The sequence below is a fragment of the Capsicum annuum genome, chromosome 1 (genome assembly GCF_002878395.1).
Source record: "Capsicum annuum cultivar UCD-10X-F1 chromosome 1, UCD10Xv1.1, whole genome shotgun sequence".
Taxonomy (NCBI): Eukaryota; Viridiplantae; Streptophyta; class Magnoliopsida; order Solanales; family Solanaceae; genus Capsicum; species Capsicum annuum.
Window position 1 is genome coordinate 149,766,384 of NC_061111.1, and position 14,612 is coordinate 149,780,995.

The following is a 14,612-nucleotide window of genomic DNA, read 5'->3' on the forward strand; positions in this document are numbered from 1 at the left end:
GGCTTCACCTTTGACCGTGCATTGGTAACATTGTTGATTATATTAGACGTTGGTTGTTGTTGATGATGTTCTAAGTGAGGCCTTGTGATATTGTTGTTGATAATAGGTGACCTAAGGACATTGTGTTAGAGTGTAGTAGTCTTGGTCGTGTATTGAAGGCCTTGTTGTTGTAGATTTGGAAGTGGCTATGGAATTGTTGTTGTTCTTGGTGTGGTTGTTATTGTTCTTGAAGTTCTTCACCTCATTCATATATTATTGAAACATAAAGTGAATGATAAATCCTAAGAAGGTGAAGGAATAAAAGTTTACTTGTTAGTCTTGAAAGGCTTCCAACCACCCAAAGACTTTACATCACTTCTCAATCACTTTTCCATGTTTTAAGGATCATGTTTTGAGGAAAAGGTACAATTCAAGTTAACACTTTTTGTGTTTGAATTTGAAAGGAGTTCCAAGACTTGTCTTTCCCTCCATTAAACCAATTTTCACTAATCCAAATTGAAAATTGACCAAGACTTCCAAATTGGAAAATAACAATTTGTTTAAAAATTGCAACCAATAGTGGCTTCCACATCATCATTTACTGTTCACACGATAATTTTAAGGTCAAATTTTGATCTCTTAGTTTCATCTTGTTGTGTCCTTAGTCTCGCTTGTTGGTTCCAATACTAACTTACAAGCTAGTGGCCATTTCTAGATTGTGAGTTGGTTTTGAAACCGTTCCCCATGTTTACATCCATGTGTGTTTTTTTTCTTATTTTTTGGAGTCATTGTAAACATTCGGTTCACCTCTCAACACCTCATGGAGTACAAGCAAGCATACAATACTTGTGAGATTAAGTGTGAGGAATCCGAGAACAAAGAAATAAAGAGAGTGTGAGGACCTTTCTTTTACAACTAACTCCTTTGTTGTTTTGTAATGAAACTTCTTGACTAAACTCAATTGAACCAGATAAGATTAAAGGAAAATCTCAAGATGGAGAGGAAGCTGAGGTGCAAAATGAAGATATTGGCCGAGACTTAAAGGTATTGCGTTCTTAGTTTCTTCTTATTTTGTGGACTATCTTGTACTATTTTATTTGGTTTGTGCTATGAATTGGAGGTTAAATTCCTCTCAAGTTAGAGAGGATGATATGGGCATGATCATGAAGATGGACATTTTTTAGTGTGTTGAATGCAACCTCGGGAGTGTACGAGTTGAAATGTTAAAAGGGGCTCCAAAGCCGCCCCTAAGCACACTTCATGGGCACCTATTTTTCAACTTGGTCATTAAAGGGACTTTTGTCATTTTATCTTTTATTTGTAATGTACTATAAATAGAACAATATAGGGTTTTAATTCATTAGTTGTTGAATGTTGATGTAAGAACACCTCTCTTGAGAGAGAGAGCCTCCCTAGGCCGAAACTAGGACATGAGTAAGTGTGGATTCACTTATAAATGTGTATTGCTTGGAAATGTTAGTGCTTGAGCGGTGGAATCCCTCTTGTGTCTTCGTAAGAGTGTGGTGTTACTATTGTAAGTTTTAGGGGCCCTTAGATTTAATATATCCTTGAGTTCCTAATCTTGTAATAGTGCATGTCTCACTATCTATCTTTACATTTCATATCTTAGTTTGTGTTGTCTAGTGAACCCGTTGGTTCTTGTTGTGTTTTGTAATCTTGTAAGATTGGATTGTTGTTATCCTAGTGTTCTTCTTCTTGTTATAGTGTTGTTTATCTCTTGTTGTTGTGGCTGTTTTTGGTGTCATTTACACCTTGTTCTTGTTATTGTTGGACCTGAAATTTTGGTGTTGTTGAGCTCTCAGGTTCCTTCTTATTTATGGACTGCTTTTGTGTAGTTTTTGGTATAATCCGTGGTTTGTATCGTATCAGATCCCACCTATTCATACGAAAGAAATATGGTTCTTTGCGAATGTGCATTGATTATCGTCAGCTGAATAAAGCCATAGACAAAAACAAATATCCTCTTCCTGGGATTGATGAATTATTCGACCAGCTCCAAGGTGCAAATTATTTTTCTGAGATAGACCTTAGATTCGGCTATCATCAGCTTAGAGTAAGGGAATATGATATCCCAAAGATAGCTTTTAGAACCCATTATGGTCATTTTGAGTTTCTAGTCATGTCCTTCGGACTAACAAATGCCCTAGCAGCCTTCATAGACTTGATGAACAGAGTGTTTAAATAGTATTTGGACATGTTTGTCATAGTCTTTATCGATGATATTCTTGTCTATTATCGTAGTGAGGATGATCATGCAGACTACCTTAGAATTATGTTGCAAACACTTAAGAATCACCAGTTGTTTACCAAATTCAGAAAATGTCAATTTGGCTAAGATCAGTACCTTTCCTCGGTTATATTATTTCCAGTGCTGGCATTAGAGTAGATCCCCAAAAGATAGAAGCAGTAAGAAACTAGCCAAGACCTATCTCTCCATCAGACATCTAAAATTTCTTGGGTTTAGTTGGCTATTATAGATGCTTTGTTGAGGGTTTTTCTACTATTGCATCCCCTATGTCTAGATTGACTCAGAAGAAAGTTAAGTTTCAGTGGTCAGATTTTTGTGAGAAGAGTTTTCAAGAGTTGAATACTCGACACACTTCAGTCCCAATTTTAGTGCTACCTGATGGCTTAGATGGGTTCGTTGTCTATTGTGATGCTTTTAGAATTGGTTTGGGTTGTGTTTTGATTCAAAGAGGTAAGGTTATAGCCTATGCATCTAGGCATATTAAGCCTTATGAAATGAACTACCCTACCCATGACCTTGAGCTAGCTGTTGTTGTGTTTGCACTGAAAATCTAGAGGCACTATCTTTATGGGGTGTATGTTGATGTGTTTACGGATTACAAAAATTTGTAGGATGTGTTTACTTAGAAGGAGTTAAACCTTCGTTAGAGAAGGTGGTTAGAATTATTGAAGTATTATGATATGAGTGTGTTGCATCATCCGGGCAAGGCCAATGTAGTGGCAGACGCCCTTAGTAGATTGTCTATGGGCGGTGTTGCTCATATGGAGAATGATAAGAGAGAATAAGTTGGGGAATTTCCAAGGTTAGCTAGATTGTGTGTGAGGTTGGTTGACTCAGCTGAAGGTAACGTTTAGGTTTAGAGTAGTTCAGAATTGTCTCTAGTTTCTGAAGTAAAAGAGAAGCAGGATAAGGATTCCAGATTGGTCAAACTGAAGGGTTCAGTTAAAGACCAAAACGTAGAAGTTTTCTCCCAAGGGGGAGATGGTGTGTTGAGATACCAGAGTAGATTATGTGTGCCATGTGTTGACGATTTGAGGCAGCAGATTATGGAAGAAGCGCATGGTGTGCGTTATTTCCTTTATCCAGGAGCGATTTAGATGTACCATAATTTGTGGGAAGTCTATTAGTGGAGCAGTATAAAGAGAGATATAGAAGAGTTTATAGCTAAGTGTGCAACTTGCCAATAGGTTAAGGTTGAGCACCAAAGACCTGGTGGCACATTGCAGGAGTTTGGTATTCCCACTTGAAAGTGGGGAGGGGTGAATATGGACATTATGATAGAGTTACCCTATTCGCATTGTCAACATGATTCGATTTGGGTTATAGTAGACAAATTGACTAAATCAGCTCATTTCTTACCAGTTCACATGTCCTACACAATTAAAGATTATGCTAAGCTATATATCAGAGAGTTGGTTAGAATTGTACAGAGTTACCTTGCCTATCATCTCAGATAGGGATACTCAGTTTACCTCTCTATTTTGGAAAGCCTTTTAGAAGGGTAATGGTACCCAAGTTCATCTTAGTTTAGCTTTTCATCCGCAGTCTAATGGTCAGGCAGAGAGGACCATTCAGTCTCTAGAGGATATGTTAAGAGAATGTGTTCTTGATTTCAAAGGCAGTTGGGAAGACTTTCGTTGATCGAGTTTGCCTACAATAACAGTTACCATTCTAGTATTCAGATGGCCCTGTTTGAAGCTCTTTATGGATGGAGATGTAGATCACCATTTAGTTGGTTCGAAGTAGGTGAGGCCGCTTTGATTTGGCCAGATATGGTGTTTGAATCCATGGACAAATTTTAGTTGATTAGAAAGAGATTAAAAGCAGCTCAGAGTCGTCAGAAATCTTATGCAGACATAAGAAGGAGATATCTTGAGTTTGAAGTAGATGATCTTATGTATTTGAAGGTTTCACCCATAAAGGGGGTGAATAGATTTGTCAAAAAGGGGAAGCTTAGCACCCGATATGTAAGTCCCTACAAGATTTTGAGTAGCGTAGGGAAAGTAGCATATGAGGTTGAGCTACCCGCAGACTTATCATCAGTTCATCCAGTATTCCATATGTCCTTATTAAAAAAGTGCATGGACAATTCAGCTGTTGTAGTTGTAATAGCCCAACTTATTATTTTCTTTTAATGAAGGGTCAAATGGTAATTTTACCAATTATTAATAGTAATTAAGGAAATTAATAAGATCAATACAAAAGGCCTCCTTCAGTTTCACGCTGTAACGGTTGAGGTAGAGTACTAGGGCTATAAATATCGATCCCTTTATTCTTGGGAAAACAACAAGTAAAACAACATACAAAACAGAAGAGGAGTTTAATACCAGTTTTATTTTTTATATTAACCCATTATTTGGAGGAGACAGTAAAGAAGCATAGAAAGGTAGTTTGGTAAAGATTAACTGGCAGGTATGAGATTTCTTCTATTGTTCACTTAAATAATACATGATGGTACCATTCTTATTGAAAAAGAAATTTCTATGTAAAACTGGATGAAATTTATAGGTGGAGATATCATGGATAGGTTGCCTGTTGTTGAACTAAGGGTTAAGTATTGATCAATATGGATTGGTTAGTGGAAAAAAAAAAGAAGCAGTAACCAGAGTGTATAAAGTGTACTAAGACACATTATTCTGCATAGTTGTTGTTTCACTTGGCTATTGATTAATAGTGATTAATGGGTTTGATTAACAGGGAGTAATGGGTTTGACTAAGCATGGTACAAATTTTCTATTGCTAATGTTGTTTCAATTCTTCTACTTATATTGATGAGGGGTAATGGAATTACAGGCCAATATTTTAATATTCTTGTTTTAGTAGCCTCCCTTATTAGATTATCCTTCATTCATGGATAATGATGTGAGATATTAAGGTTTAGCTTTAACCTTGAATAATAAGGATATTAGGATTTGATCCCGAATAATAAAATTGATATCATTATTTAATATTTTTTCATATATTGAAGCCATTAAAGGCTATTTGGTTGGTGTTCTACGCATAGTGAGGTTGTGGAACTTGTCTTTAGCTAGGAAAGTGATGCTTTAAGCTTTGATGCTTGCTTTTCAAATCTGCTTTATAAATTATATTTTTCTGCCTAGTCCATGTGTTGGGACAAGCGTGAACTTGGTAGAATTTGTGGCGTTTGACTAGCCGTGGATATGTATTTTGAGAAGTGTATTAAGAATTAATTAGAGGTGAAATGTGAGGTGAGGTTGGGGCGTTGAATATATTTTTTTCGCTGCCAATATAGTCTCTAGGGGCATACATATTTGTCGTAATATGTTAGAGGCATTACTTATGCTGTCGTAATATGTTAGGGGCTTGTACTTGCTATGGTAGTAGACTTTTGGGGCACTATATATGCTACCATGGACTTGTTGGGGTGCTAGGCCGATCACCTTCACTGTCGTTTATGACAAGTTGTGAGTGTGGATTGTGTTGAGATATAGGGTGGCATTTTTTAAATTCCTTTGGATCTTATTGACATTACTTTATGAGAGATATTATGTACATATTATTTGTATATTTTGTATTTTATAACACTTGCTCCAGGGGTATTAAAGTAGTGAGTCAAGGATCTTATTGGGTTATATTTATATATCTCACTCCTTACTTGAATACCTGTAGATACAATTGCAGAGAGAGAGGCTCGTCGCTGACTATCTTTACGTGTGGATTCTGTTGCTGAGGTGAGCCTTCGCATTGTTCGTGAAGGCTGTCATTCATCTTTAGTTAGTTTTAGCTTGTATTTCCTTTAGTTGGGTTTGCATTCCCAAAGTTGAACGTATGTTACTCTGTTTAGATGCTCCATGAACTTAGGATGGGACTTGGGTTAGAGATTTGTTATCTAAACTATTATCGTTTTCATAAATCACTATGCGGTATCTTGTTGGATAATTACCCTGCGTTAATGATTATTTCGTGCATGTGGAGTTGTATATGTTTTCATATCGGTGTTTGTAAATATTGTGAATGTATAGAAAATTAGTTCTCCCGGCAAGTGGTGTTGTCAGGAGCCAGTCATGCTAGGGATTATTTTGGAATGTGACAAAGTTGGTATTAGAGCGTAGGCTTTAGGTCCCAGGTCATGGATCAGTGTTTAGTAGATTCTTGTTCAGGGGTATGTAGGCTCCCATACTTATGAACTTGAGGTGACAGAACATCTAGGAAGTTTCCTTTTTTTATTCATTATTCCTGCGTTGAGTTGAATTAAGTCTAACCCTTAAATATTGTTTCACGGATGGTTAAGAGACGTGGTTCTTCCTCCGCTAGTCGATCTAATACACCTATTGGATGTGGTACTGGATAGGATCCTACGCTTGGTGGTGGTCGAGTTGGGTCTCATCCAACTAGGCCTCAAACTAGGATGCAAACCGGTACTCAACCTGGAGTTAGGAATGGGGGCAGCCCCAAGTTGTGGCTTCTGAGCAAGTGCAGGACCATGTGGATCGAGATACTCCAGCTACAATGCTAGTTGCTAAACCTACTGTTACATTGCCTGCAGACGTAGTGGTAAGAATTTTGAATGTACTTAAGGAATGGTGCCTAATCAGGGTCGAACTCCAGCTCCTCAGGCTACTTTGCAGACACAAGTACAAGTTCAGTTGGATGTTGCAACCTCTCAGGCACCTCGACCAGTTGATTATTCAATTGCAGTTGTAGGGAAACCTAAGGATCTGAAGAATTTCATAGATCTTAAGCCATCAGAGTTTGATGCTACACTATCCTCTATTGATCCTCAAATTTTTTTAGATCGCTCCAAGAAGATACTGACTACTTTGGGACTGAAGGAGACTCGTGGCATAGAATTTACTACTTTTCTATTCTCGGGGTCTATTGAGGCTTGGTAGACTTCCGTTTTGAGGGGTAGACAAGCAGGTCTACCACCAATCACTTGGTCAGAGTTTTCTGTTGTATGCTTGGATAGATTTATTCCCTTGAGCAAATAAGATGACATAAGATGCCAATTTAATGAGTTACAATTGGGATCTATGACATTCATTGAGTACGAAGCTAAGTTTACTGAGTTATCCAGGTATATTCCACCTTTAATTACATATTAGAGAAAGAAAGTAAGATAATTTGTGTATGGACTAGAGGCTCTTTATCATGGTCCAGTAATATGCGATGTGCATAATGGATCCTATTCTGAGGTGTTTGACACTGCTCTTCCTTCTGAGTCCTATTATGAGATGGAAATAATTAAGTGACAAAACAAGAAAGCATGTAACTCAGGTGGGTTTAGTGGTGCTCCGTCTAGGAGCAAGAGTGGTTTTGATCGTGGACAGTCTAGGCCTACGCAGTCAGAGTCAGTGAGCCAATCTTTAAGGAATACTTATCCAGCTAGACAGGGACAGTAGCAGCATAAAAAGAGGAATGGTAGCGGTTTCTTTCAGTTCGAGTAGCATTTAAAATATTCTAATTTTGGCAGGAATCATAGTAGATGTTGTTTTGGAGTTAACGGTCCTTGTTATACTTGTGGTAAAAGACAACACATTGCTAAGTTTTGTCCTAAGGGAGATTTTGGATCTAGTCAAGCTACTCCTCGGGTGCAGAGAGTTATTACAGGTACTCATGCTCATACTCAGCTAGCTAGGATCGCTCCATAGGGTGCTCATGGATAGGATCGATAGGGTGCTCAGGGTTCTCAGACAGCAGGTGGACCACCTATATTCTTTGCTATGGCTAGATAGGACATAGAGGCATCTAATGCAATAGTCACAGGTATTATTACTGTAAATTCTCATAGGGTATATTCTCTTATTAATCCTGGTTCTACATACTCTTATGTGTCTCCATCTTTTTCTTTATTCTTAGAAAGAAGGATTGAGACTCTTGTTGTGCCATATATTGTAATGATCTCGGTGGGGGAGACCTTATCAGTTGATAGAGTTTATAGAGATTGTGTGGTATCTGTTCAGGGTAAGGAAACCATAGTTAATCTATTTGTGTTTCCCATGACTGACTTTGATATGATTATGGGTATGGATTGGATAGCGCCATGTTATGCTTTCGTTGATTGTTATTCTAAGCTAATACATTTTGATATTCCTAGAGAAACTCTTTTTTTGTGGAAAGGTATAACTCCTGTGACTCAGGGAAAGATAATATCTTATGTTAAAGCACGCCAAATGATTAATCATGGGTGCTTGGGTTACATTGCTACTGTTTATGACACTCGAGCAGAAGATGTTGTTGTTGACATTGTTCTCATTATTTGAGAATTTTTTAATGTATTTCTAAATAATTTACTCGGACTACCCCCGATGAGGGAGATTGAGTGACTTAGTGCCAGGGACTCAACCTATCTTTATTCCACCTTACCGTATGGCTCCTACTGAGTTGAGAGAATTGAAAGTTTAACTTCAAGAATTACTTGATAAGGACTTCATCAGGCCTAGCATGTCACCTTGGGGTGCACCAGTGTTATTTGTGAAAAAGAAAGATGGCACGATGAGAATATGCATTGACTATAGGCAGTTAAATAAGGTGACAATCAAGGATAAGTATCCCTTGCCCCGAATTGATGATCTATTCGATCAGTTATAGGGTGCTACTCACTTTTATAAAATTGACTTGAGATCGGGTTATCATCAGCTGAGAGTCAAGGCTGAAGGTATCACTAAGACGACTTTTTAGACTAGGTATGAACATTTTGAATTTTTATGATGTCTTTTGGACTGACTAATGCACCTGCAACATTTATGGACCTCATGACAGGGTATTCAAGTCGTATTTAGACCAATTTTTTATTGTGTTCATTGATGATATTTTAGTTTACTCTCGGAGTGAGGTGGAACATAAACAACACTTAAGAGTTATGCTACAGACACTTAGAGAACACAAGTTTTATGCCAAGTTCTCAAAGTGTGAGTTTTGTTGGGCACGGTTTCCTTTTTAGGGCATATAGAGTCAAGAGATGGGATTCATATTGATCCAAAGAAGATAGAAGCAGTCCGGGATTGGCCTCGTCCTAGTGCTGTTATAGAGATACGTAGATTCTTGGGTTTAGCTAATTATTATAGGAGGTTTGTAGAGGGCTTCTCAAAGGCAACTGCTCCATTAATGCGCTTAGCTCAAAAGGGTGTTGTTTTTCAATGGTCGGATAAGAAAGCTTTTAGACATTAAAGACAACATTGATTTTGGCTCTGATTTTGACTTTACTACGGTAGAGGGTGGTTTCACTATTTATTGTGATGCATCTCAAATTGGATTGGGTTGTGTTTTAATGAAGAATGGTAAAGTGGTGGCGTATGATTCTCGATAGCTAAAGGTCCATGAGAAAAATTATCCAACTCACAACTTGGAATTGCACTCAAGATCTGGTGTCATATCTTTATGGTGAACCGTGTGAAATCTATGCTGATCAAAAGAGTCTGCAGTATTTGTTGAAACAAAGAGATCTAAATCTGATACAACGACGGTGGTTAGAGTTACTTAAAGATTATGATCCTACTATCTTGTACCATCTTGAGAAGACTAATGCAGTAGCATACACTTTGAGTATAAAGTCTATGGCCAGCTTAGCCCAATTTGCTGCCAAAAGATGACCTCTTGTTATGGATGTCCTGTCTTTAGCAAATCATGGATCTCAAATTGATCACATGGTGCCTTGCAAGTTACTTGCGGTTATGGTGGTTAAGTCATCCTTAGTTGGACAAGTTAAGACTTGCCAATATGATGATCCCTACATTGTTGGGATTATGATGATCCCTACCTTGTTGGGCTTCAAGATCAAGTACAGAATGGCGGTGTTAAGTCTTTTACTATTGATGGGTAAGGTATGTTACATCATCATGGAAGATTGTGTGTTCCCATTATGGGTGACGTGAGGCAGCTAATTCTTGATGAGGCTTATAGCTCGTGATATTCTATCCATCCTGGTGCTACAAAAATATATCAAGACTTGCGCAGATTGTACTGGTGTAAAGGTATGAAGGTTGATATTTTAAAACATGTCACTAGTTGTTTAAATTGTCAGCAGGTCAAGTATGAACATCAAAAACCTAGTGGAAAGATGCAAAAATTGATTATTACAGAGTGGAAGTGGGAAAGGATTACTATAGATTTTATGGATGGGTTGCCAAATACTTTTAGGAAGCATGACTTAGTTTGGGTGATAGTGGATCGACTAACAAAATTTGCCCATTTTATACCAGTTCGGGTTACTTATAGCGCGAAGCAGTTAGCGAAAATTTACCTTTGGGAGATAATTTGGTTTCATGGTGTGCCTATCTCAATCATATCTAATCGAGGTGCATAGTTCACTGCTAAGTTCTGGAGATCTTTTCAAAAACCATTGGGTTCGCAAGTTGAGTTAAGTATAGTTTTTCATCTGCAAATCGATGGACAGTCTGAACGAGTTATTCAGATATTAGAGGACATGCTTAGAGCTTGTGATATTAACTTTGGTGGACATTGGGATGACCAGTTGCCTTTAGCAGAGTTTGCTTATAATAATACCTACTAGTCGAGCATTCAAATGGCACCGTATGAAGCTTTATATGGTCGTAAGTGTCATTCACCAGTTGGTTGGTTTGAGCTCGGTGAAGCACAGTTATTGGGTCCAGATTTAGTTCAACAAGCATTGGAGAAGGTTGCAGTGATAAGAGACCAACTTAAGATGTCACAAAGCAAGAAAAGTCCTATGCAAATAAGAGGGTCCATGATTTGGAGTTTGTAAAAGGGGGAAAAGTATTTCTGAAAGTTTCTCCCATGAAGGGAGTTATGAGGTTTGGCTGAAAGAGTAAGCTAAGTCCTAGATACATCGGTCCTTATGAGATTTTAGACCGAATAGGATTGGTGGCGTATAGGCTTGCTTTATCTCCGAGATTGTCTGCGGTTCATCCTGTGTTTCACGTGTCTATGCTTAGACGATATATTTGTGATTATAGCCATAAGATCCATCTAAAGGATGTAGAGCTTGATGAGAATCTGACTTATGACAAAAACCCAATAATTATTCTTGATAGATAAGTGTGACAGTTAAGGTCGAAGAAGATAGCTTCAGTCAAGGTATTATTACGTAGTCATCCAATCGAGGAAGCTACTTGGGAGTTTGATGAAGAGATACGAGTCAGATATCCTCACATATTTGACATTTCAGGTATGATTCTAGACCCGTTTGAGGATGAACGTTATTTTAAGTGGAGGGGAATAGATCTTGGGCATATTTACATGTCCGAGCGCTAATATTCACCCAAAATAGTCCTAGTTTTATGAGCTAAATTGTGTGTTTTTACTGTGTTTAGTGTACAATTACAAGATATGAGCTAATGGACATGATTAGTAATGCAAGATGGATTATTGATGTATTTTGGTTAAATTGGATGCACAATGGGAAGCACATGATGATTGACGCTTTGAGTTGATTATTTAGAGTATTGCGGACATTGGAAGTAGTCAAAAAACATGTTTGGAAAGTTGGATTTGGTAGAGTAGCAACGAGATGAAAGAAATGGAATTTTTACCTTAGAAAAAGACACGGAGACAATTTCCAGTGAGGGCATGCGATTTGCTTGCGTTGCATTCCCTATTTCGGGGTCCCAGGACTTAACCAAAATTCTAAAGACAAATTACAGTAGGAGAATACGATTTGCGTGCGTCGCATGCTCCACTTCAGGGGTTCTATGCCTTATCCGAATTTTAAGAGATAAATTCCAGTGGGAGCATACGATTTGCATGCGTCGCATGCTACACTTCAGGGATCCAATGCCTTAGAAAGATATGAAGAACTAAATTCCAGTATGTGCATGCATTTATCACGCAACAGACGCTCTACTGCTATGGAATACATCGTACGGCGCATGCTCTAGTGCTCCGAGATGAAGCATGCAATGCATGATAGAGTCCACCCCAAGGAAAATTTTGGCCCAGTATAAAAGGAAAACGTGAATAAAATTTCAAGGACTCTTCGTAAGCATAGCAGTGGCGGAAAAGCATAAAATTCTCTCTTTTAGGGTTCTTAGATATTCGTTTGAACTTCCTTATTTCAAGATTAATTTTGGATATGATTAATTACTTATTTGTGATGTTGAATTCAAACATGAAAGGCTAAACACCCTTGTTCTGGGGTTGAGGCCAAGAACATGATTACTCTTTGATATTCTTTTATCGTAGTTTCTTTTTGGATTATCATCTGAGTTGTTCTTAATTTCTTAAGCTTACTACTTTGATGTGTGGCCACCATTGAAATAAATCTATATTTCTATGCGAATTTGAGAGGAGAATCCTAGGATAGAACGAAGAAATTAAAGAGCAAGGTTCTTATCCTTTTATGAAATAAGGGGTTTGAATTAGCATCTAGGATAGGGATATACCTAGAAGCCTTGCTTGGTTTAATTGCAAGAAGATAACTTTATGAATCTAGATGAATGGTTACATCTCTGCGGGAGTTGTAGTTGTAATATTCAATAGATAGAAGATTTGAGGTTGGGAGACCAAGATCGTAGATTGAATATTGTGAATCAACAACCCGATAACCAATTAGACTGTGGTAAGAATAGAGATTTGTATGATTTTTTGAAATTCCTCAACCCTGGAATTCTCATCATTACTGTTCACAACCATTGCTTGCTTGCTTTTGTCATAACTTATTATTTCTTATTTATTAATTTACATTTTTATTCTTAATTTCACAATCATCTTGATACTTTGCAACACTTAATACCTTATTATTTAAAACTAAAAGTTGGTTGAATTTCTAGTTGCTTAGTCCTCGTGGGAATGATATCTGACTGTCTAAGTCACTATATTACTTGTACGATCATATGCACTTGCATATGTGTTTGAGTTGCAATAATTTTTTGGCGCCGTTGCCGGGGACTAGTAGAATTAGTAAATTGCTAGATTTTTCATTTTTGATAATAAGTTTAAGTGTTAACGACTTGATCTTAGCGGCTGAATTTTTGCAGGATTAGCTGACTATAGGACTGGCGAGAGATAAAGAGTTGGTAGAGCCTTTTGTAGAACTAGAAATGATATTTCAACAAAGGCGAAGAGCTCAATATCCCCTTCAATAGGTTCAAATGGCTCATCCAGTTAATCCAAATGACCCTATGAATCCAAATATCGAAAATGTCCCGGCTCCAGTTATCCCAGTTGTTCCTACTCAACCAGTTGCTAGACCTATTTTTGAGGTGGCAATATCACTCACGAACCATGTGAATAACAGTATTTGCAAACGCAAGCCAGGTGGTCAATTTGAATTAAAGAAGAATATGGTGCAATTGTTGAATTCAGTGGGGCAATTCTCTGGCCTTTCACATGAAGACCCATAGCAGCAGATACAGACCTTCCTGGAAATAAGCTATAGTTACATTCCTAAAGGGGTGAAGACTGATTATATCAGATTGACACTCTTTTATTTTTCTCTAATTAGGGAAGCAAAGAGGTGGTCACATACTAAACCACCACTCTCCATCACTTCATGGGAAGATCTAGCTTAGAAGTTCCTTATTCGATTCTTTCTGTTAGGGAAGACTGCACATTTGAGAAGTGAGATTCTGACTTTTAGACAGAAAGAAGGAGAGAATTTCTACCAATCTTGGGAGAGACATAAGAGTATGCTCAGAAATTGCCCTCACTATCATCAGTATAATAATATTTTTGTTCATACTTTCATTGAGGCCTTGGAGCCAAATATCAAGATTCTCTTAGATTCACCTGCACGTGGACAAGCTCTTGAAAAGACTTATAAAGAATTTTACACATTGTTGAATAAGATTTCATAAGGGAATTCGAATTGGCATGTTGATTCGAGGAGTGCTCCTAAGAAGGTTGTAGGGGTATTAGAGGTAGACCATTTTACTGCATTACAAGCGGAAATTGCAGCAATGCAAAATCATATGCTTACTCAGCTTAATAACATAAATTTAGGGGTACCATAAGCATCAGCTACAACGAATGCAGTCCAACAGAAAAATTCTTGGTGTGAGGTTTGTGGAAGTAGTGAGCATGCAACAGTTGCTTGTATGGCTAATTCAGATTCTATTAACTATGTGGGGAATGCAAATCGTCAGGGACAGCAAAATTTTGATAACACACACAATCCAAATTGGAGAAACCATCCCAATTTCTCATAGGGTAGAAATCAGGCACAGAGCACAAACCAGTATAAGGGACCAGTGCAACAGAATTAATAGTAGGTCCAGAATAATCAAGCTACCACTTAAACAAGTAATGTCAAGGAGATGTTGAAGCATATTTTAGCTAATCAAGCACAGTTTCCAGAACAGTTAAAGAGTCAATAGTTGGTTACTAGAAATTGGAGTTGCAATTCGGTCAGATTACAGGAGCATAAAATACAAAACCTCAAGAAGCTTTACCTAGCAATACAGAGGCAAATCCAAAATAGGTAAAT

At 37.7% G+C, this 14,612-nt stretch overlaps 1 non-coding gene across 1 annotated transcript; it reads right to left on the reverse strand.

Annotated features, from left to right (window-relative positions):
* Positions 1-13,737: 13,737 nt before the first annotated feature.
* On the reverse strand, positions 13,738-13,844 carry LOC124892017. Its single transcript, XR_007050026.1, has one exon. It is a non-coding gene; the product is annotated as a small nucleolar RNA R71 (small nucleolar RNA).
* Between the last annotated feature and the right edge of the window lie 768 nt (positions 13,845-14,612).